The following is a 22,597-nucleotide window of genomic DNA, read 5'->3' on the forward strand; positions in this document are numbered from 1 at the left end:
GTGATTAGCTAGGGTTTTAGTCCGACCATCATTCCCTGCTACACATTGGTTTTCTTTCCTTAGTTAAATCTTTTTAATTTCTTCCACTTCTGCTAGCAATAATGGGAGTACTTGTGTTTCTATACCAAATCTCGACTGTTGTGGATGAGTTTGGAAGGTCGACGACAGATAGGAATAGTTGGAGTTGCAATAAGAACAGTGTATGTTGTTGTTGCCAAAGCCAATAGACATGTGAAAACTTAAACTTCTGGTGGATTGTCAACAAAGAGATTGATGATGAAGCTGATGATGACACCAACGACGTTCACAGGGAAGATCCATCGTGGAAGTAATTGTCTGGTCATGAATGCTGCATCAGCTGGAAGCATGGAGGACTTGTCATCAAATGATAATCCGAAGTCGACTAAAGATGGTATTGGGATTGTCACGTTTCTTAGAGGAAAGCGGCTTTTTATTACCGGTGCCATTGGCTTTTTAGCAAAAGATATTGTATACTTCTACTCTCCTTTTAGAAAAACATAAACTTATAACGATGCTAAAAAGAATAAAAATCACAAACAACAATCACATAGTCGCACACAAAGATTTATAGCAAAGAATTTTATTAAAATATTCATATAACCCTATAACCTCTTAATGGATCTTCAGAATCAACATACTTATACAAGACATCAAACCCCAACAACCCCACCTCTTTTTTATTTTTTATAATAATAAAAATAAAAATTCAAATTGATGATTAATCTGGTTTTCTAGTATTGGATTTTACTTTTCATTTTGACTTTAAATTTTCAGTTCTCCTAGAGAGGATTTTAAGGACAATGCCTGATGTGGATAAGATCTTTGTCTTGATTAAGGCACGAAACAAGGAGGACGCAATGAACAGATTGAACAATGAAGTATGTTTCTTCTTGAAGACATTGATATATATAATTCTCTTTCTGATCAATTTTATGTTTTTTCCTCTTTAATTTAATGTAATATATTTTTTGGTAATTATTTTTGGGTTTCGATCATTCGCTTTGTGTAATTAATCATGGGTTTATGACTGGCTTTTTAGATGCTGAGGAGTGTTTTTGGCTGCTGAAATCTAGACAGAATTATATTGTGTCTGGGAACAGAAATACAAGATTTTTTCATGCAATGGCTAAGCAAAACATTCGGCGTCGTAAAATGGATTCCCTTTATTTGGAGAATGGGGATAAAATGACCAATATCAATGATATTGCCTTGCCCTTTGCTGACCATTTTAGTCTGGTCTTTACTACTTCTAATCTTCTGGATGCTAGCTTTGTTGAATGTCTTTTTTCCCCCTACGTTTCTGTTTCTGTTGCTAATTCCCTGTGTTCTCCCCCTTCTATTGATGAAATTAAGCTTATTGTGTTTTCACTTGGGCCTCTCAAAACTCCTGGAATAGATGGATTCCAAGCATGTTTTTTCCAGAAGTTTTGGGAGGAAATCAAGGAACCCCTTTTTAGTTTTATTTGCAACTGCTTTTCCTCCCTCTCAATCCCTGTTGAAATTAACCATACCCTTCTCTGTCTTATCCCTAAATCCGATTCTGCTTGTACTGTTAGTGACTTCAGGCTTATCAGTCTCTGCACGGTTATTTACAAAATAATTGCTAAAATTGTTGCCAATAGGCTGAATACCCTCCTCCCCTCCTTAACTCACCTTTTCAAGGTGCTTTTGTCAAGGGCCAACAAATATCGGACAATATCATCATTTCCCATGAAATTTTTCATTACCTCAATCATAAGAAAGGTAAGGTGAGGTGGGTAGCTATTAAAATTGATATGTCCAAGGTCTATGACCGAATGGAATGGTCTTTTATCACTGCCATCTTTAAATTCCTTGGTTTTGAGCAGCAGTGGTGTGATTTTCTTTTGCAACTCCTTTCCTCTACAACCTTTTTCGTAAAGATTGATGGTACCCCTTTTGGACTCTTCAAGGGATCAAGAGGTATCAGGCAAGGATGCCCTTTGAGTCCTTACTTGTTTATTACTGGGATGGAGGTTCTTTCTCGACTGATCGCTGCATATAGGGATCTCAATCTCTTTAGGGGTATTCAAGTGGCTAGAGGTGCTCCTGAGATTACCCATCTTCTATTTGCTGACCATATTTTTATATTTTGCAGAGCCATTTCTGAGGATTTGCTTACTATTAAAGCTATTTTGGATCTTTTTCTGACCTATCGGTCCAGAAAATTAATTTGACTAAGACTGGTATGCATTTTAGCAGCAATGTCTCTAAGGCTGAAAAAGTTCGATTGTGTAAGATTTTGGGTATCCTTGAGATGAAGCATGAATCCACTTACTTAGGGACCAAACTTTTTACTCAGAGATCTAAGGTCAAACAATTGACCCCTTTGGTGCACAAAATCAACTCCAGGCTTTCTTCCTGGAAATCTAACCATCTTTCTTTTGCAGGACGTAGTGTACTCAGAAAGTCAGTATTAAGCTCTCTACCTGCTTATCTTATGAGTTGCTTCTATTTTCCTAAAATTATCTGTAAGCAAATTGATTCTGTTAGTTATAAATTTTGGTGTGGTGGGAATGATATGAATAGGAAAAATTCACCTGTGTCTTGGAAAGTTATGAACACCCCCATTCACTTGGGGGGTCTGGGCTTTCGTCCTGCCAGAACCCAAAACCAAGCCCTCCTCCTTAAGCTAGGATGGAGATTGTTATCTGAGAATAATTCGGTTTGGACTAAAATTTTGAAAGCTAAGTACTTCCCGCAGACCTCTCTTTTTTACCCTTCTACCAGATTGAAAAAAGGGTCTTGGTGTTGGAACAGTATCTCTAAGATCTTCAGCCCCCTTCAGTCCTTCTGCTTTAGAAGGATTGGTAATGGCATGGATACTTACTTTTGGACTGATCCTTGGGTTCCCTCTATTTCGACCTTTACCATTAACCCGAAACTTCTCAAAGGGTTTACCTTGAGAAGGTTAACTTGTTCCTCTCAAATTTTATATGGAAGGAGGATCTTGTTAGGGATACAATCCCATCCCTGCTACCCAACATTCTCAACAGTCCCTGCTCTGATTCTCCTGACTCTTGGTGGTGCACTCTAGCTAAGGACGGCTGCTTTAAAATAAAATTAGCAACATCATTTCTTTTAAGCAATTCTTTAACTGATTTCTCTACTATCGCATGGTGGAAATATTTTTGGAAACTAAAACTTCATCCTAAGCTTAAAATTTTCTTCTGGGGTGTATTAAATGTAGGGATTCCAGTTAAGGATTCTATTTTGAAATGGACTCAGATTGACCCCACTTGTGCTCTCTGTGGCACTTGTAATGAGACGCTCTGGCATATCTTCCTCTCTTGTGACTGGGTTAAGCACATTTGGGTAGCTGGTCTTTTGGGTTTGAAGACTGAATTCATATCATGCCCATCTATCAGACATTTCTGCATCTCTGCCTTGCTAGGCCTACAGCTTGACAAGCCCTCTCTCATTTGGTTTTTTTTTCTGTTTTTATTATTACTTGCTATTTTATTTGGCAGGTTAGAAACAATTGTGTGTTTAACTCTGTGAAACCTAACCTGGTAAGGTTCTGCGAAGAATAAACCAGTGGTTGTTGGACATGAATATTACCCCCCTCCTTTATAAAATGGATGTTTTATCATCTCCTCATTCGGCTAATATTAACCTTGTTCCCATTCCTAGGTTTGATTTACCTATATTAGATTTTCTTGTTTTGTTATATGCAGGGTTTGATTCCAGAGACATAGGTAAACCTGGATGGGCCTTTGGTTTTTTGATAGATGGGAAGCTTCTTTTCTTGACAGCCAGGCGAAGTAAAAACAATCTTATTTTGGAACCAGAGTTGACTGGAATCCTGAACGGGATAGATTTTGCAGCCTTGAGAGGTTTGAAGCTGAAAGAAGTTTGGTGATCTAATGAGGTGCTACCTGGACTTCTTCCAACTCCATCCCTTTCTCCATGGCCTTTCGAAGTCCTAACTTATTTTTTGAAGATTCAGGATCAAACTACTAATGTCTCTTTTAAACAGCTTGCTAATCCTTCCCTTCTTAACTGGTTTAAATGTTTTGTTGCAACTGCCCCCCATACCCCTTATTGTCTGGACTACTGTACAAATGTTTTCTTCTGATTAGTTTATAAATATTTTTAGGGAAGCAGTTCTCTGTCCGGGAGTGTGGCCTACGCCAGTACTCCCATGTGTCTATCTCTTTCCTCCTTAAAACAAGGGGGCAGAGGTCTCTTTTCACATGGGGAGGAGAGAGATAGACTCATGGGAGTGCTGGGGTAGGCCACACTCCCGGACAGAGAACTTTTTCCCATACTTATATTTCCATAAAAAAAAAACTTTTTAAGTTCTTGCAACGAATTCATGGGAAATCATATGTGACATTTATGGTGAGGAAGCTGATCCCTGTGGTGGGTAATGTCGTCTGTGAGTCTAATAATATTATTGGAATGGAAGAAGAGACAGCTGAGCTTGTCGCAGGAGAAGTGGATGTAATCATTAACTTAGCGGCCAATACTACCTTTGATGAAAGGTTTTATTTGAAACTGCTTTAATTTAATCGGTCTTGATGATCCATACATGAATATTATCTTTCTTGTCATTATAGAACACGTAATTTGAATTATATCCTTAAAAATTTTCAGGTATGATGTTGCTCTGAATATAAGCACAAGAGGACCTTCTCGACTTATGAGCTTTGCCAAGAGGTGTAAGAAACTCAAACTCTTCCTACAAGTGTCAACTGGTAAGTAAAAAACACTCCAAACTAGCATCTATCCCTTCCCCTCCCCATAATCAAGGTCAAATAGGGTCATCCTGGCCTAACCCTAAGGGCAGGTCAGGTTGGATTTTTCAGGCCTTCAGTTAGGATTGGGCCAGGCATGGGCCCAGCTATAGGGACTCAAGGTTTGGCTGGGGTTTTAAAAAGCCTAACCCAACCCGACCCTGTTGCAGCCCTAATCAAGGTTGTTTCATTCTGACCAATTGGTCATGGGTTCGAATCTGGAAACAATCTTTTTGTGAAAAATGTCTTTTTTTTATAACATGGGCTTTGTTAGTTCAACAACTCAATGGGCTAAGATATTCAAGGCCTGATTGAGCTTGGGAAAACCTTGCCAAGGTCGGATTGGGTTGAGGGTATGCTTGGCCCTGGCAGGGCCGGGTTGGGCTTGAGTATAGGTTAAGGCTCCTAAAGTTGGACTAGGGTTTAGAGCAAGCCTGGCCCGTTGACAACCTTATTCAGAGTTGCCTTACCAATTCAAACACTTTCCCTCCTTCCAAACATGAATTTTTTTACCAAAAAAAAAAAAAACATGAATTTTATAATTTGAAAATTTTCACTTCAAAAAATTTGACAAGTAAAATTTTACTGCATATTGAAAAGTGTTCCAATGTTTGTTTAGTGATGAAAAAAGGCATTAAAAAAAAATTTGAACATATAAAATTTACTGAGGAAAATTTTCCAAGTAAAATATTACACCGAAACAAACAGAAATAAAAGATCCAAACTGAATTTTAAGCCTTTACTTATGGGATCATTGCAGTTCGGTGGGTGAAACATAAAAAAGAAGATTTTGCGTCTGCCGGGAGTCGAACCCGGGTCTATTGCTTGGAAGGCAATTATCCTAACCGTTGGACTACAAACGCTTGTTGGAACAATTAGGAAAAGCAGTAAAGTAATCAAAATTAGCTAAAATGTTTTCCTTCAAATGATGTGAGTTCCTTCAAATGATGTGAGCCGTTAATAACCGATTTCCATGAAACGAAACAAAGTATAGGGGAGGGAGAATCTTTCATGCCATACAAATCACATGGTGAAAATTAATTTCGTCAACAACGGGCCAACATGTCAGAGAGAGCCCATATGGTTAGGCTGTAAAAGCACGTGGAAAAGCATTTCCACACTGTCTGTGTGGGTTTCTATGTCCCTTCAGATGTTCCAATCAAATGGAGCTCGATCTGATTATGTTAAAAGAAAAAACAAAATATCAGATACTGTAGTTTCATTTATGTATGAACATGTGAAAGAAAGAGCGCAAGTCTTGGTTTGTGTGTAGTCATTTCACTACTAGTCAGGCTTAGTTCAAGGATGTCCACCGACACCTACAACATGACAATATACTATTGATCAAGAAGGACAGTGTGATAATGAAATGCGAACAACTTGTATGATCAAGTTGGTAAAACTCCTCTGGATCATAAATTCAATACTGTTTCGATATGGAAAAATAGAATCTCTCTAGTATGATACAATATGATATCGGTTTCTAAAACAAAATCGTTGGTGTGTATCGATACCATATTGAATTCCTTATACCGTACTGAATTTGTATTAAATTGAGGTTAAAGTGTATAATCAAAGTATCAAACCCACAAAATCAAAACCCTAAGTTTTTATTCTTAATTTTGTTTTGAAATATATATTTTTAAAATTTACAATGAAATTATTGCTAACTCTTCTCTTTTTCTACATCTCAATTTACAATTCTTGTAATCAGTGACCTTTCTTCTCGGTTGATATTCTTTAAGAAGAGCTTGGTTCAAACTCCTTAATCTATGGTGTCCACAACTCCGAGTAGATATAATAAATTAATCAAAATCACATGAGGCAAGTGTTCATGCTCTTTCATCTTCCATACCGAATCGGTACAATATTGATATTAAAAATATAATTTGTATTCAATACGGTACAATTTCGTTATCTATTTTCTATCTTTTGTACCGCATCAGATTCCCGATACTGTATCAATTGACATAACATATGGTCTTAACAAGGTTTGCCTTATCTAGTTTTAAAGGTAAAAGGACAAGGAAATAAAGGATGAGACCGAAATGATCTTCCCCTCTGTTAAGATATTAGAGGAGTCTGGTGTAACTTAGGTTAATGGAATCTCATGTAAATATTATGTTTTATAAGGGTTGTATTTTATCATTATTCAATATATAAACACATCATACGTGTAGGGTCATAGTCTATAATAGTCTATAGTGGAGCCTCTAGTCCAAAGGCCTCAGAGAGAGAGAGAGAGAGAGAGAGAGAGAGAGAGAGAGAGAGAGAGAGAGAGATTATCTTTTCAACTAACGCATCACACTTTGTATGAATTTTCCAAAGATGTCTTGGCATTTAAGAACACTTGGGGCCAACCAACCAACCAAGTAGAGCCCCTCATTGATGGAATTGGGTTTTGGCATGAGGAAATCTCTTTTAAAGGTGGGGCCCCATTGAGTCCCCATTGAGTTGTTAAATAGAGCACCAACACAGTGGAAGCTGTCACTGCAGAGCATTGGTAGCTCCGGAGTGTGAATGTGCTTTGCTTTCTTACCTGCTTCTGCTGCAAACTTTGAATGCCAAGTTCATCCAATAATACTATTCAGAATCTAACCTAATTAGATATTGTTGGAATTTTATTTGTTTTTAAAATTAAAGATTTAAAATATGTTTTTATTGAGTGTGTTAGAGGGTTGAGTCTTTTCCTAATAGAACTCTTAAATAGCCTATGGGTACCTATTGAAAGACTTGTTTGAGTGGTTAACAAACAAGTCTTATAGTAAAAGACATGTTTTGGAGCGTATCTTTTGAAGACATCCCTTAGTGCTGTCTCTTCCTCTCTTATATAGAAAGAAGAGGTCTTACTCATTCTCTAACAATTATTTTTGAAAACATCTTTAGAAGCAATTTTAGTTTATGTTTTCTTTCCCATCGTAGTTTATCAATGTCGATGAGTTAGTGAATATAGCCTAAGGCCTACAACGTGGAATGCTTTTAGTTGGCATTGATAGAAGGTCTTTCTAGGGAGATGATTGTTGCAATTCTTAGACTAGTGTTAGTGAGAATGGTAATCCTTAACTTTATTCATAATGCCATAAGTTGTATTTATACAAGCTATGCAATCTAATGCAAGAAAGGTAACCCAATATTGGGTGATACAGAAGATGGAAACTCAATATTACATCACTGAAGTGGAAGGTGTAAAATGGAAACCAACTCATAAGGAAAGAACACAATGTCACCCATCCGATTGTGTTACCAAATCCATATCATATGTGAAGCATAATGACTCTCATCCGATTGTGTTGCCAAGTATAACTAATATCCATATCACATGTGATGGAAATCCGAGAAAGGAAAGTGCTCAATGGATCTTTCTCTCAATACACCCCCTCAAGGTGGAGGTTCGGGTGACCGAATCTTCAGCTTGTCCCTTATTGTTTCAAATCTGGAATGGGCCAAAGGTTTTTTCAATGTGTTAGCCAGCTGATCATGAGATGAAATGAATTGCACCTGCAGTTGTTTCTTGGCCACCCGATCTCGAACGAAATGAAAATCGACCTCAACATGTTTAGTTCGGGCGTGAAAGACTGGGTTGGCTGATAGATAGGTTGCCCCAAGATTATCACACCATAGGATCGGTGGGCCTTATAGGCTATAGCCCAGCTCGAGTAATAGTGATTCGAGCCATATCAATTCAGTCGATGCATCTGCAAGTGCTTTGTATTCGGCCTCAGTAGAAGAGCGTGTCATAGTACGCTACTTCCTAGAGACCCCAGATACAAGATTAGGGCCAAGGAAAATTGCAAATCCCCCAGTCGATTTTCTATCAGACCCATCTCCAGCCCAATCTGCATCAGTGAAGGCCTGGAGAGAGCTGGAGGGGGATCTCTCAATAAGTAATCCAACTATCAATGTGCTCTTCAGATACCGAATAATTCTTTTCACCAATTGCCAGTGCTCTTCTAGTGGTGCATGCATAAATTAGCAAGCTCTATTAACTGCAAAGGAAACATCTGGCCGTGTAAGTGTAACATATTGCAATGCACCCACCACTGAACGATATTGTGTGGGATCGGACAGTGGTGCACCCCCTGAATCCAAAAGTTTGGTAGTGGATGCCATTGGAGTTCGAACCGGCTTTCAATTTGCCATCCCTGTCCTTTGTAAGAGGTCTGAAATATACCTTGATTGGGACAAGAGAATGCCCTTAGGATGGCGATTAACCTCAATACCTAGGAAGAAATGCAGCTCTCCAAGGTCTTTAATGGAGAACTCATTGGAAAGCTGATGTAGAAGGCTGGAGATCATATGGGAGTCACTACCAGTGACAATAATATCATCCACATAAATTAATACATAGCAAATGTGTGCACCCGAACGGCTGATGAATAGAGACGTGTCCGTCTTAGAACCAATAAAGCCCAAACCAATAAGGAACTCAGAAAGCCGACGAAACCAGGCACGTGGGGCCTGTTTTAACCCATATAGTGATTTGTGGAGTTTACACACATGGTTTGGAAATGATGGATCCACAAAACCCTGTGGCTGAGACATATAGATTTCTTCATCTAAGGACCTATGAAGGAACGCATTCTGGACGTCCAATTGCCTCATGGGCCAGCCCTGAGATACAACAATGGATAGAACACAACGTATTGTCGTGGGCTTGACCACGGGGCTAAAAGTTTCACTGTAATCCAGCCCATGTTGCTGGTGGAACCCCTTTGCCACGAGACGCGCCTTATAACGCTCAAGTGTACCATCAGCCTTCCTCTTTACTCTGTATACCTATTTGTTTCCAATAAGGTTCATGGAATTGGTGCGTGGTACAAGAGACCAGGTACCATTGCGAAGTAATGCATTAAATTCTTCGGCCATGGCTGTGCGCCATTCAGGTAGCTTATTGGCTTGTGAGAAGCAAGTTGGCTCAGTAAGTGCTGTAGTGGATACAAGTGCCCGGGGTTGGTGGTGATGAGATTGAAGCCTCATAGGGTGCAACGGTCGGGTTGGTGGTTCGGGTTGTGGTGTAGAGTGGGCTTGGGTGTGGCGGGTTGGGTTGAGGTGTATATGTCACTAATGGAGCGGGTTTTTAAAGGTGGAGATGGCGGAGTGTTGGCCATAGGAGGTGAAGGCTGTGGTGATGGGGAAATAGGGTTATCGTGCACAGGTGATGAAGCGGGTGACAGTATAGGAGTGCCTTGGTTGACCGATTGCACAGGTAGGGATGGTGGAACAGTTGGTGGTGAAAGAGGTGATGATGCCCAAGGTGATGACGGTGGTGGTGATGAAGGACACACAGTTGTAGTAGGTGTGGTGGAGAAAGGAAACAATGTTTCATCAAAGCGAACATGTCGCGCAATGATCAGCTTATGAGATTGCAAGTCAAGACATCTATAGTCCATGTGTGAAGGGCGGTAACCAAGAAAAACACATGCTGCGGACCGGTAATCCATTTTATGGCGATTATATGGCCTTAAGTAGGGATAGCAAAGACATCCAAACACTTTTAGAAAACTGTAATCTGGCAATTTGTGAAATACCAGTTGGAATGGAGATATCCCAAAAGACACAGAGGATGGCATACGATTGATTAAAAAAATGGCTGTGTCAAAAGCAAAGTGCCAGTATTTCTGTGGCACAGATCCATGAGTAAGAAGGGAGAGACCCGTTTCAACAATGTGTCGATGGCGTCTCTCAACTGCTCCTTGTTGCTCATGGGTGTGTGGCGCAGAAAGCCTATGAATAATGCCCAATTTTGAGAAATATGAGGGGAGAGATCGGAATTCGCCGCCCCAATCGGACTGTAGGGCTTTGATTTTCCTACTAAACAACCTTTCCACTAGTGCCTGAAATTGAGAAAAAATTACAAATACGTCCAATTTTTGGACTAGTGGATAAAACCAGATGAACTTTGTGTGGTCATCCACAAATATCACATAGTACCGATGATGAGAAATAGAGGGAACGGGCGCAGGCCCCCAAACATCCGTATAAATAAGATCAAGAGGAAATAAACTGGTACTACTGGTAGTGTATAAAGTTAAACGACTGGACTTGCCAAGTTGACAAGCCTTACACAAAGAACTAAACCAAAAATTAGTAGATGGTAGATTATTTAGTTTAATCATATTTTTAAGGAGATTTTCATTCGGATGTCCAAGACGATGGTGCCAGATTTCAAAGGAATTGCGAACAACACTGTGAACAGATGGAGAAGGTGAAGGATGAAGCTCATATAGGCCATCTTTACTAGGTCCGGAAAGCAGTGTTGCCTTGGTTACTTGGTCCTTCACAAGGAAATGAGAAGGGTGAAACTCAAAGAAAACATTATTATCTCTAGAAAACTTTTGCACAGATAAAAGAGACTTAGACAAGGATGGAACGTGCAAAATATTATGTAAAAAAAAGGAACGAGAATTTAAAGAAGGAAAAGAGGATGAACCAATGTGGGAGATCTGTATCCCCTTACCATTACCAATGTGCAATTGGTCAGAACCAGTGTACTCATCATACTAGGAAAGTGACTGGATATCTGGGGTAACATAATGGGAGGCACCTGTATCAGGGTACCAGGTTAATTGAGATGATGGATGTGGAGTGGGTAGTATGGGTGGATTAGGATTTGGGTAAGAGGGAAAGTGGGTGGTCGGGTTAGGGTAGGTGTGATGGGCAGTGGGCATGGTGTTGGGTGGGTAAGGGTAGGTAGGTGAGGATGTAAAACCAGCCTAGGGTCTGTAGAAACACCTGTTAGTGGAATGGTTGGTGTGTCTACATATGGAACACCAAAATCTGCCATAGCTTGTAGGGGCACCACGACCGCGACCACCACGTCCTCCACGACCCACCTTCCTCCACAACCACCACGGTTTGGTGGAGAGGAGACAGAGGGGTTGGAGGTGGTAGTTCTCTGAACATTATTTGCTGTGATTGGACTAGTAGAGGCAGCAGTGTCTATCATTGTCAACTTTTTAAGAGAGGAGCCATGTAAGAATTCATGACTCAGTAACATTGCATGCAAGTCATCGTAGTTGATGGGATCTGTCCGAGTAAGTAAAGAGGACACCATAGTTTTGAACTCGGGTTTAAGGCCCCTATAAATATGAAGATTGAAAGCACCTGGGCGTAAGGGATGGCCTGCAGCAGAGAGTTCATTAGCAATGCATTTGGCATGTTGTAAGAAAGCGGACACAAACTCATCGGCCTTTTGTTCTAAATCAGTTAATGCCATATTTAGGGACATCAATCGGCTCTCACTAGGAGAGGAGAAAGCCGTTGTCAAAGTGGACCAGATAGCACGACTGGTCTTCTTACCAACCACTAATGGGAATACCTCTTCAGAGAGAGAGGAAACAATAATGCTTTGACTAAGGGAATCTTGCCTGCGCTAGGCCGCAGCTTCAGTTGGATCAGATGGACATGGGATTGATCCATCGATGTAGCCAGATAAGTTTTGGCCATCCAGAAATGGTTCCACCTGCATCTGCCAAAATATGAAGTTGTTGGAAGTGAGTTTAATTGAGATATAATGGTGTGCATGGCTTAAAGAGGGAGGGGATATAGTGGTGGATAGAGGAAGAGGGCCAATGGATTCATGAGAGGGAGTAAGAGGGCTGCCATCGGCAGTGTTATCTTGTTCTCCAGCCATGAGAAGAAGAAGAAATGAAAAAAAAAGAGAGGAAGAAATGCTAGCTCGATGGAGCTTTTCTGGCTCTAGATACCACGTTAGTGAGAATGGTAATCCTTAACTTTATTCATAATGCCATAAGTTGTATTTATACAAGCTATGCAATCTAATGCAAGAAAGGTAACCCAATATTGGGTGATACAGAAGATGGAAACTCAATATTACATCACTGAAGTGGAAGGTGTAAAATGGAAACCAACTCATAAGGAAAGAACACAATGTCACCCATCCGATTGTGTTACCAAATCCATATCATATGTGAAGCATAATGACTCTCATCCAATTGTGTTGCCAAGTATAACTAATATCCATATCACATGTGATGGACATCCGAGAAAGGAAAGTGCTCAATGGATCTTTCTCTCAATAACTAGAAAGGTTTATGTTGCAGGTAGGAGAAGGAGAAGATGGCCAGGCATGTTCATTTGTTGTTTAGGTCAAATGACAATTTTTACCCCTATCTTGAAATGTTACAGTGAATAAATGAAGGAATAATATAAAGGGACAATTTTTTAGATCTACTAGATAAGAACGGAAATTACAAAATAAGTAAGTTTCAAATTCATAGAGATTTGGTGTCTTATCTCTAACGTGGGTTATGTTACCCACCACTAGAAGTAAAACCTGTAGTGGATGATATTCTCCATTTGTCGGCCTATTTTACTTATTGGTCGTTTACATATGTTCCAAGGGAGGTTAATAGTGTAGTTGACTCCTTGGCGAGGAAGGTGTTGTTGGTAACGTGCACAACAGTCTGGCCAAATTTCGATCCATGCATCCAGTAGTTATGTTCAACTTCATTCATGTGTAATTCACGCTGATCTTTATAAAGTTTTTTAATATTTCTATCCCCAAAAAAAAATAAATAAATGGTTTACATCCACTACTTTCTATTTTGAAAAGATTTACTCAATCCCCAAAGTTAAGTTAATACTCATGCCACACAAGAATAAAATAAAAATAAACTTTCAAAATTGTTCCAAAAATTTGTTTTGAACTTTTAAATCGCAATGGAAAAAATAGGAGGTTTACAATGGTGTATAAGATATGGATGGAGAGAAATGCACGGGTCTTTAAACAGAAGCGCAACCCACCAAATGTGGTGCTTCATGCTACATTATCAGTCTGTCGTGCTCGGTTCTTAGATATGGAGAAATGTGTACCAGACACAGCTCCTAATGGAACCTTCTTTAAACGGTGGACCATTAGTGTGGCTCTTGTAAACTTGAGAGCAACATCTCATACTTGGCCTTACCTGCCCCCGTTCGTGATGAGGAGGGGGGGGGGGGCTATAGGGCTCTGGGATAAGACGCAACTGGGCACGTGCTTTTCAAAGTAGTTGCTGGTGTAAGGGTTAGTTGCATTCTACGCCTTGAGCTCATGGCCATCAAGTCTAGCAAACGGTAAAGTAATGATCATGATGGTGTTAATGGTGGGTGGCAGTGGTGGTGGTGGTAGTATTGGGTATCTACATTATAAAAGAAAATGATGATTTGGGGAAGATGAGGATATTTTGGTCTTTTCAAATTTTAGCAAATAGGTCAGGGTAATTAGGTCTTTTCAAATTTTAAAAAAGATAGAAGAAAAGGTAGTTTGGTCATTTTTTAGCATTTAACGCCTAGTGTGGACTTAAATGACTTTAGGTGGAAAAGGAAAAGTAGAGATGGTACATGGAATTTTCAGGAGGTGCGTGTCAATTTGTCATAACCTTAAGGGGGCATGAGAAATATTGGGTGCATTTTAGGGGTATGCGTATCGGATTCGGCTCTTATCCAGCCGTGGCGGGAGTTGCATGGTGCAGCACCCCCCTAAGATTTTGACACATGGCACCAAGTAAATCCAACGCTCTTAAATCTCTGGTCTGATTAAATGCATTCTTTATTTCATTTAACCTCTCTATTGACGACCCGACCCGAATCTCACACTTTCAATTAAAAAAAACAAAAACAAAACCAGTCGTCCTTCCTCCTTCTCTTTCCCTCTTTTGCTCGATCTGCCCTAACTCTCAAAACCTTCAACCTAACCTCACCATATTTCGGTTCTTGGCGCAGGAGATCCGGCGACGGCGAGAGGTGGCGAAGACAAGAGCAGGTACACCCATCCTTCTCTTCCCCTAACCTTCTTTGCGATATGGGCACTTGAATTGCCTCACAGTGCCCACAAGAGCTACACTTCCCCTCACATGTCGGGGGCCTCGAACCAATAAGACTTCTCACTACTGCGTTCTCTTGGCTTCCCATCTGTACACTAACCAACCAACCTTACCCATTAACACCACCAATTCAAGATAACAACCATCTTCTCCCCAAATTTTCAAAGGAGAAAGAAAACTGACCTGGGCTTGGCTGACCTCAACTAGTTTAACATAAGCTCTCCTGTTCAAGTTTTGATTGATTAATATCATCATGGCAGTTTTCAGCTGCGCTAGGGTTCTTCTTTGTTCTTTTGATTGCCGCCCAGATCCCCATTTCACCGGCAACCTTCGCCCTGAGATACCCTCATTATCTTCTAGCAAGGCCCGTTCGCTTCCTTTCCACGGAGGATCATCGCCTTCCTATCCCTTCTTTGGCCCGGGTTTGTCTTCTCTTATCCTCAAGTTCCCTCCCAATTTTGTCCGTCAGCTCAGCAACAAAGCTCGGAGGAATTGCAGCAACATCGGCGTGGCCCAAGTCGTGGCGGCTGCTTGGTCGAACAATCCTTCTTCTGTTGTACCTGCCTCTGCTACATCACAACCACCACTTCCTCTGCTTCTCCCAATTTCTAGACCGAGCATGAAAATCGGTCAATAATGGCATCTATTGCAGGTGGAGGAATTCTCTGTTCTTGCTTCTTCCACCTTCAGCCAAGCGAAAACGATGAAGAAAATATGGTTTGTATTTGGGATATTGGGGATTTAACCTTAAGGGTATAATAGGAAGTTCACCCTATGGTAAGGGTAATTTTGCCATTATAAAAGAGTTAACAGCCACTTAACTGCACAGACCTAACGGAGTGGACTAAGTTGAAATAAAAATATAAAATAAGGGTAGTCTGTGCCATTTTGACAAAATTTAGGGTGTACTTGCCATTTCGAATAGTTATAGGGGGTGTCCGTGAAATTTGCCCAATAAAGAATGCATTTAATCAGAGCAGAGATTTAAGAGCGTTGGATTTACTTGGTGCCATGTGTCAAAATCTTAGGGGGGTGCTGCACCATGCAGCTCCCGCCACGGCTGGATACGAGCTGAATCCATGCGTATCCTTTTCTTTCACTTAAAAGATAAATTGACCTATCATATGATGGTTAGGAGTCCGGATCATGTCCTTGTATAAGGACGGCTCTACTGCTGTCCTTGTCCACTCATTAGTGACCATGTGGAAAGTACTACACCGGAATCGAAAACCTGTTCTAAGTACTAACAACACCTTTTTACCTATTGTAGTTCGGATGGCGATGTTGGAGTTGATCTCAAATGATTATACTCATGTGATGATTGAGACAGATAATCTGAATCTGGTTACGTATGTTACAAGTGGTGGTGGTTCGGTGGAACTTCTCCCTTGCACATTCGGGCGAATGTTGAAGATATCATACATTTATCTTCTTTCTTTGTATCTTGTAGCTTTACTTGTATTCCACGGAAGATTAACAACGTGGATGACTCCTTGGCTAGGAGGGTACTGTCGTTAACATGCATGACTGATTGGCCCATTTCCACTCCATGGTTGCGTGAGATGTGTTCATTCTCCCTGCCATGAGCTTGCATGTTTTTTTTTTTTTTTTTTTTGATGCTAAAAAACTAAAACACTACTTAACCATCATTTGTACATACACTCCAGCAAATATTCCTAGCGATATTCTTGACTAAAGTTAGACATAACTTATCCCCATCCATAGTGAACTTTACATTATGGGTTCGATTTGATATATAGAGAAAGTCTTTGAACAAAGACCACGGCCAAGGGCATTTGGTAGGAGATGGAAGAGTATCGGTAATCAGTTGATGAACAACCCACACTTCTTTAATCTGCAACCCAATGCGTGCCACTCGATCACACCCTTTGCGGATTGCAAAAAGAACAGCTACTAAGTCATCATTGTTAGAAAGAGTTCCTGCATCAAAATATTTGAACGTGCCATCTACCAAAAAAACGTAGGACCATCCTGCTGAATTCATTCCTGTGTTAGAGTATCCTGCAAAAATCAGAACAGGGACATTAAACACAGGTATATGGAACAGTACCGAAGACACGAACAAAGCATCATCTCTTTTGGTTACAGGCCGGGAAGAAGTGGCAGGGGGCCAAATGTGAAGATCTGCAATCCAACCATTGATCCTGTCCATAACCCAAATGGGATTGGGCGGTTCCGATCCCACCACTGCACTATTCGGAACTGACCAGATGAAGTAACAGGTAATGAAAAAAACACTAAAAAACCATAACATATGTTTATCATCCTTAAAAGAACGAAAAAAGAGGAGACAAACAGAATTTAGATCCGCCAGATCCATGGAATCTAGTCTTAAGCCGAGAGGACCTCCCGCCCAAATGTACTTGACCCAATCACAAGATAAGAACAAGTGCCTTGAGGATTCAACACCAGTCCACAAAGAACACAGGAAAAAGATTTTTAATAAATTCATACTTGTTTACCAAAAAAAGATTTTTTTTTTTAATTCAACTTGTGGGTCCCACGATCATTATCATCTTCTTCCTTCCTTCATTCTTCTTCTTAGAAGGCAACGACGGACATCACCACCCCATCTCTTCTTCTTCTTCCTCCCAACTCCTAACTTCACACCTTTTGCAAGCTCACCCCACCCCTTGTTCTTCATCCCTTGGAACCCCGTCCCACTCCTATCCTCTACAACCCAGCGTACCGCCCACCCCTGTTCTTCATCCCAATCTTCAAATAGGTTCGTAGGTGATCTGAGTTTCTTAAAATTTCCTTAAAATTTGAAGGGCAGCCCAGTATTCCAAACTTTTGAGGTCATAAAAAAACTAAAAAGAACCACCTACATTCAAAGTGGGGTATAAATCCAGGCCCTCCACTAAAACCCCCCTGTCCCTCATAAAAGAATCCCAACTGAAGAAAAGAGAGAGGGGGGGGGGGGGGGGCGTTGGACTGAAATATGGAAAACGGTTTAAAGAGCTCACTTTTCTAACTAGTTTGCAATTCTCGCAGGAGGAGGAGGATTCAGATGGGAAATCACTGTTGTTTCTTACGTTTTCCAATTAAAAAAAATTTCAATCGTTTTTCTAAATCCCCTCTGTTTTGGCTTCTCTAGTTTAAAGGAGAAGATGAGTTTACATCAGCTAAAAGCGGCAAGAATTTCAAGGACTTTTAAGGGATGAGCTTTCTCCCCCTCTTCTCCATCATCGTCTCCTGTCCCTCACTCTCTATTTTGGCATTTCGGGTTCTTCCTTCGTTGCCTTTTGCGAAGACGAAGAAGAATAATGAACGAAGAAGAAAATAATGATGACGACAGACCCACCTGGAATAAAAATAAATAAGGGAAAATTGCCCAGATCTACTTAGATAAGAAAATTAATCACAAAATAAGAAGGCTTAAAAATTATTTTACATCTACTAGTTTCAATTTTAAAAAGATTTACTTAAACGCTGGAGTTAGTTACTACTCCTGCATTCCAAGAAAAAACATGATGGAATTTCAAGCCTAAGATTGTGCCAAGAACGGCGGTGAATGATTATGATGATGTTGGCAATTTAGCACTATGACCTGCCGAGAACGGCTGTGATCGATTATACATCATAATCGGTCTCCTTAGAAGAAAGGAAAAGAAAGGAGCTGAGATGCATTCTCGAAGCTCTCTTCAATGGGTTGAGGCATTCGGAATACAGAAGCCACGATTTCGCTGGGATTTGAAGGAGACATTGAGAAACTCGGTCAAATCCGTTTACAAAGAGGTTTCTATTTGATGTGAGGTTAGGAGATTTATTTCCTGATTCATGTCGGAATCACACAAGGCGTGGCAGTCCATTGATTTTGGGTGTCAAGACTCAAAAGAACTGAATAACACATTGTGCAACCACCAAATAGTGAAGACCGAACAAGCCGAAACGTGGCTTCACACCTTGTTGAGGAAGGATTGGATTGCTTGGTGGAGATTTAATGCTTGATGACATCACCATAATAGTATTTGAAGAGAGGCAAAAAAACGTGGCCTCCGACCTTGTGGAGGAAGGATTAGATTTTCAAGAAATGCATGGTGGAGATTTAATACATGGTGATATCACCATAATAGTGTTTGAAAAGAACTTTTCTCATGATCGTTGATATGTTTGGGAGCGCCATTACTCGTGCTAAGACAATAGTAATGTAGACCGATCAACTTATGAGCAGGTGGCAAGTGAAATGGCTGAATTTGCAAAAAGAGGTCATTTTTCTCTGGACCGATCAACTTGCATTGTTTACACCCTATTTCGATCATACAGACCGAACTTAAGGTTGTAAAGGCATATCCACAATCCCACTCGAACTCTTGTGGTCTCGTTCAAATGGGATTGTGAGGGGCATTGTTACACCCCATTTCTGCTTATAAAAATTATCTCGGTTATGGATGCCTTAAGGCCATGCATTGCACGTTTTCATCAAATAGGTTCCCTTTTTTTGAGTGATAAAGTGGAAAGGTGGGACCCACCATGACTATAGATGGTGGGAGGTTGCAAACCCCACATGGCCACATGGCGCAGGAGATTAGCACTTTGGAATGAAAGTGGCCTCAATACAAGGAGGTGGAAGTGTTGGTTACGGGAGTTACCAAGTAAATGTCTTCTACATATAAGATAAAAGCCAAGCAAAAAGAGGACACCACAATCAACAACACAACACTCTATTATCTTTATTCCTTTTTTTATCTTTTAAGATGTAGTGTTTCATCTTTACCTGTAATTTTTGCTGGAGTTGGCTTCCAGCCACCAATGCCTCATTGGCTTGTGTTTCAAGGGGCATTCATGTAGGTCTTGCTTGGAGAATAACTCCAGTAACCATGTCTTCTGGCCTGTGTTTCAGAAGACAACCATCATCATCGAGTTGCGAACTTCATCAGTCTGTGGCTGGCAGAGTTGTGGAAGCTTCATCAAGACCGTTTTTGGGAGATGCTTGGAGAACAACTCCAGCAATCTTCTCTTTTGGCCCGTGTTTCAGAAGGCAACCATTAACATCAAGTTGCAAGCTCCATCAATCCATGGCTGGCAGAGTCGTGAAGCTTCATCAAATCCATTTCTGTGAGATTATGCGATTTGGTTATAGAGTAGTTCTACTGTAAACAGGCCGTTTCATCTTAGAACAGGCCGTTAAAGTAGATGTACTGTAAACGTCAGGTTGTAAATCTCATCAAAGTCGGATTTTGCAAGTTGTAATGACTCCAATCAGATATTGACTGCAAGTAAGCAATTTGATCTTCAATCTTCTTCCTTGCTTTGTTCATCGTGATTTGCTTTTACTCAAAAGACCTTAAAGCTACTCAGCCATGGAAGGATCCCCTTCTCGTTCTGGTTAGAAGTCAGAACATGCCGTTTCTGGCCTCTTAGAATATGCCGTTTCGCCAGTTAGAACAGGCCATTTTGGCCTGGCTGGAAGTTAGAACATGCCATTTCGTCCTGGCTGAGCAGGCCATTTCATCTTAGAACAGGCCATTTCGTCCTGGTTGAAAGTTGGGACAGGCCGTTTTCAGTTCCATTTGGGCCTGCGTCAAAGGCTCTGGCACGCCCGCATTACCTCCACCACATGCGTTGTGCCCCTGTGTGTAGGTGTTGGATTTTCCACCAGCAGAAAGACAAGGTAGAATCTTGGAAAAGGCTTTCAGCATAGGAGACTGCATTGCAAGGGAGAAGACAATCATCACTTCCAAACCCCTTCTTCCTACATCTCTCCCTGTCTTGGATGTTGAAGGTGAAGTAAAGTTAGCCTTTCACTCGAAACAGACTTTCCAAGACCACCAAGTGGTACCAAGGATGAAAGAATTGGGTTTAGAGAGGTAATTAAGGCTTTTCAAACAAGTCTGGATCACCTCTCTCTCTCTCTCTCTCTCTCTCTCTCTCTCTATATATATATATATATATATATATATATATATATATATATATATGTACTTCACGTATGGTTTCATGATGGCTTTCATAAATGTCACTCCATTAAGAAATGATCAAAAAGACATTTCTGTAGTTGGTTAACCTTTTGGGATTGTCGTGTGGTTTATTGATTACAATTGTTTTTAATAGGGCTCGCATGCATGGGTGGCAAGATACTTATGTATTCACAAAGGCCATGGGTGAAATGCTGATAAACGATCAAAGAGGAGAAATACCGGTTGTCGTTATCAGGCCGAGCGTCATTGAAAGCACCTATAGTGAGCCATTCCCTAGATGGATGCAAGGAAATAGGTGTCTGTTCTCAATCCATGCTTGCATGTCTCTAATTAAATTGAAGAAACTAGTAAGCCTAATTGACTAACGACAATGTCTAAATGACATCCCTATAGGTGCATCTAGAACTTGGCACCTTCTTTTAATTGTCCATTGTCTTATTTTCAAAAGTTCTTTACATGAGGGGGGGGTGTAAAAGGGTTTTCAAAATTGATTGAAAATAAGCTATCATTGTCATAAGGTGTCACTGCCATGCAAATTTTCGAATATACATGTGAAATAACACTATTACCCTCATTGAAAAAATTACTAAAGAGACAAAAGCAAGGTTACAAATTTTTTGAAACTTTCAGGAGTGTCAATATGAAAATCCTTTGACTGTATATGTATCTAATATGGGACAATTCATTGTAGTATATATATTAGGAATGACAATATTGTGTCTTGTGTTTTTTTTGGTAAAATGACAATATTGTGTCATTTCTGAATCAACCTTACCCTGCTTTGCAATTGTATTGTTATATATTAATATCTAAGCTCTTAAGTACTACAAACTAGCTTGTTGTCTCAAAATCATAATAATTTATTTTCTATTTATCAAGTTTTGTTGTTATGGAACCCTCAGGATGATGGATCCAATAGTGTTCTATTATGGAAAAGGCCAGCTCACAGGTTTTCTTGCAGATCCCAATGGAGTCCTTGATGTAGTAAGTTGTATTTGGTTAATTGGCTCATCATCTTTGTATGACACTAGTTAGGCATAATAGGCAAGTAAACTAATTATCTTTTTGGACATGACTAATGTGTGTAGGTCCCTGCAGACATGGTTGTAAATGCAACCTTGGCAGCCATGACAAAGCATGGTGCAACAGTGAAAGCAGAGACGAAAATTTACTACGTTGCTTCATTTGTAGGTAACCCACTAATCATCCAAGACTTGGTAAGGTTTTTCTATGAACATTTCAGTTCCTTCCCTTACATGGACTCAAAGGGAAGACCAATTCATGTCCCAAGAATGAAGCTCTAGACCTTCACTTCCATGGATGATTTCTCCTCATATATTTGGAGAGATACCATCCAAAGAAGCCAGCAGCTAGTGGCTGCAGCTGCTTCCAATGAAAAACTATCTCGTAAACTCGAAATTGCAAGTAAGAAATCAGTGGAGCAAGTAAAGTACTTGGCTAACATATATGAACCATACACTTTCTATGGAGGAAGGTACGTGAGAAGCTAGCTATAGCTAAGTTAAACCTATTCAAACCTTTTCTTGTGATTCCAATGACTAGGGAATAACATGAAATCAAAATTTTTTTTTTTTTTTTTTTTTTTTTTTAAATTACCAGGTTTGATAATACCAACACCGAAAAGCTGATGGAGGAGTTGTCTGAAGAAGAGAAGAAGAGCTTTGGATTTGATGTAAGGAGCATAGATTGGCAGCATTATATCTCCAAAATTCATATTCCAGGCCTAAGGAAGCATGTCATGAAGGGGAGGGGGATGCCTTGATATTAATTATTTCATTAATTAAGACATAAATAATTTGTTTCATGCATGGAAATCGATCTGTTGTAATACTCTTTTTTCATATTTTCTTAATAAAGAACGTACTCAGTGCACGAGATTTTAGTCACTATGGCATCTAGGGAGGGTCATAATTAATGTACGTAGCTTTACCACTGCTTTCGCAAAGAGACTGTTTCCAAACTAGAACCCATAACCTCTTGGCCACAATGGATCAACGTTACCGTTGCACCAAGGGAATAATTAACAACTCAC

General features: G+C 40.2%; 1 non-coding gene and 1 pseudogene across 1 annotated transcript; one reads left to right on the top strand and one right to left on the bottom strand.

Annotated features, from left to right (window-relative positions):
* Positions 1-276: 276 nt before the first annotated feature.
* LOC122643859 lies at positions 277-22,331 on the top strand (annotated as a pseudogene).
* On the bottom strand, positions 5,570-5,641 carry TRNAG-UCC. Its single transcript has one exon. It is a non-coding gene; the product is annotated as a tRNA-Gly (tRNA).
* Positions 22,332-22,597: the final 266 nt, after the last annotated feature.

Source organism: Telopea speciosissima, chromosome 10, assembly GCF_018873765.1.
Source record: "Telopea speciosissima isolate NSW1024214 ecotype Mountain lineage chromosome 10, Tspe_v1, whole genome shotgun sequence".
NCBI lineage: Eukaryota > Viridiplantae > Streptophyta > Magnoliopsida > Proteales > Proteaceae > Telopea > Telopea speciosissima.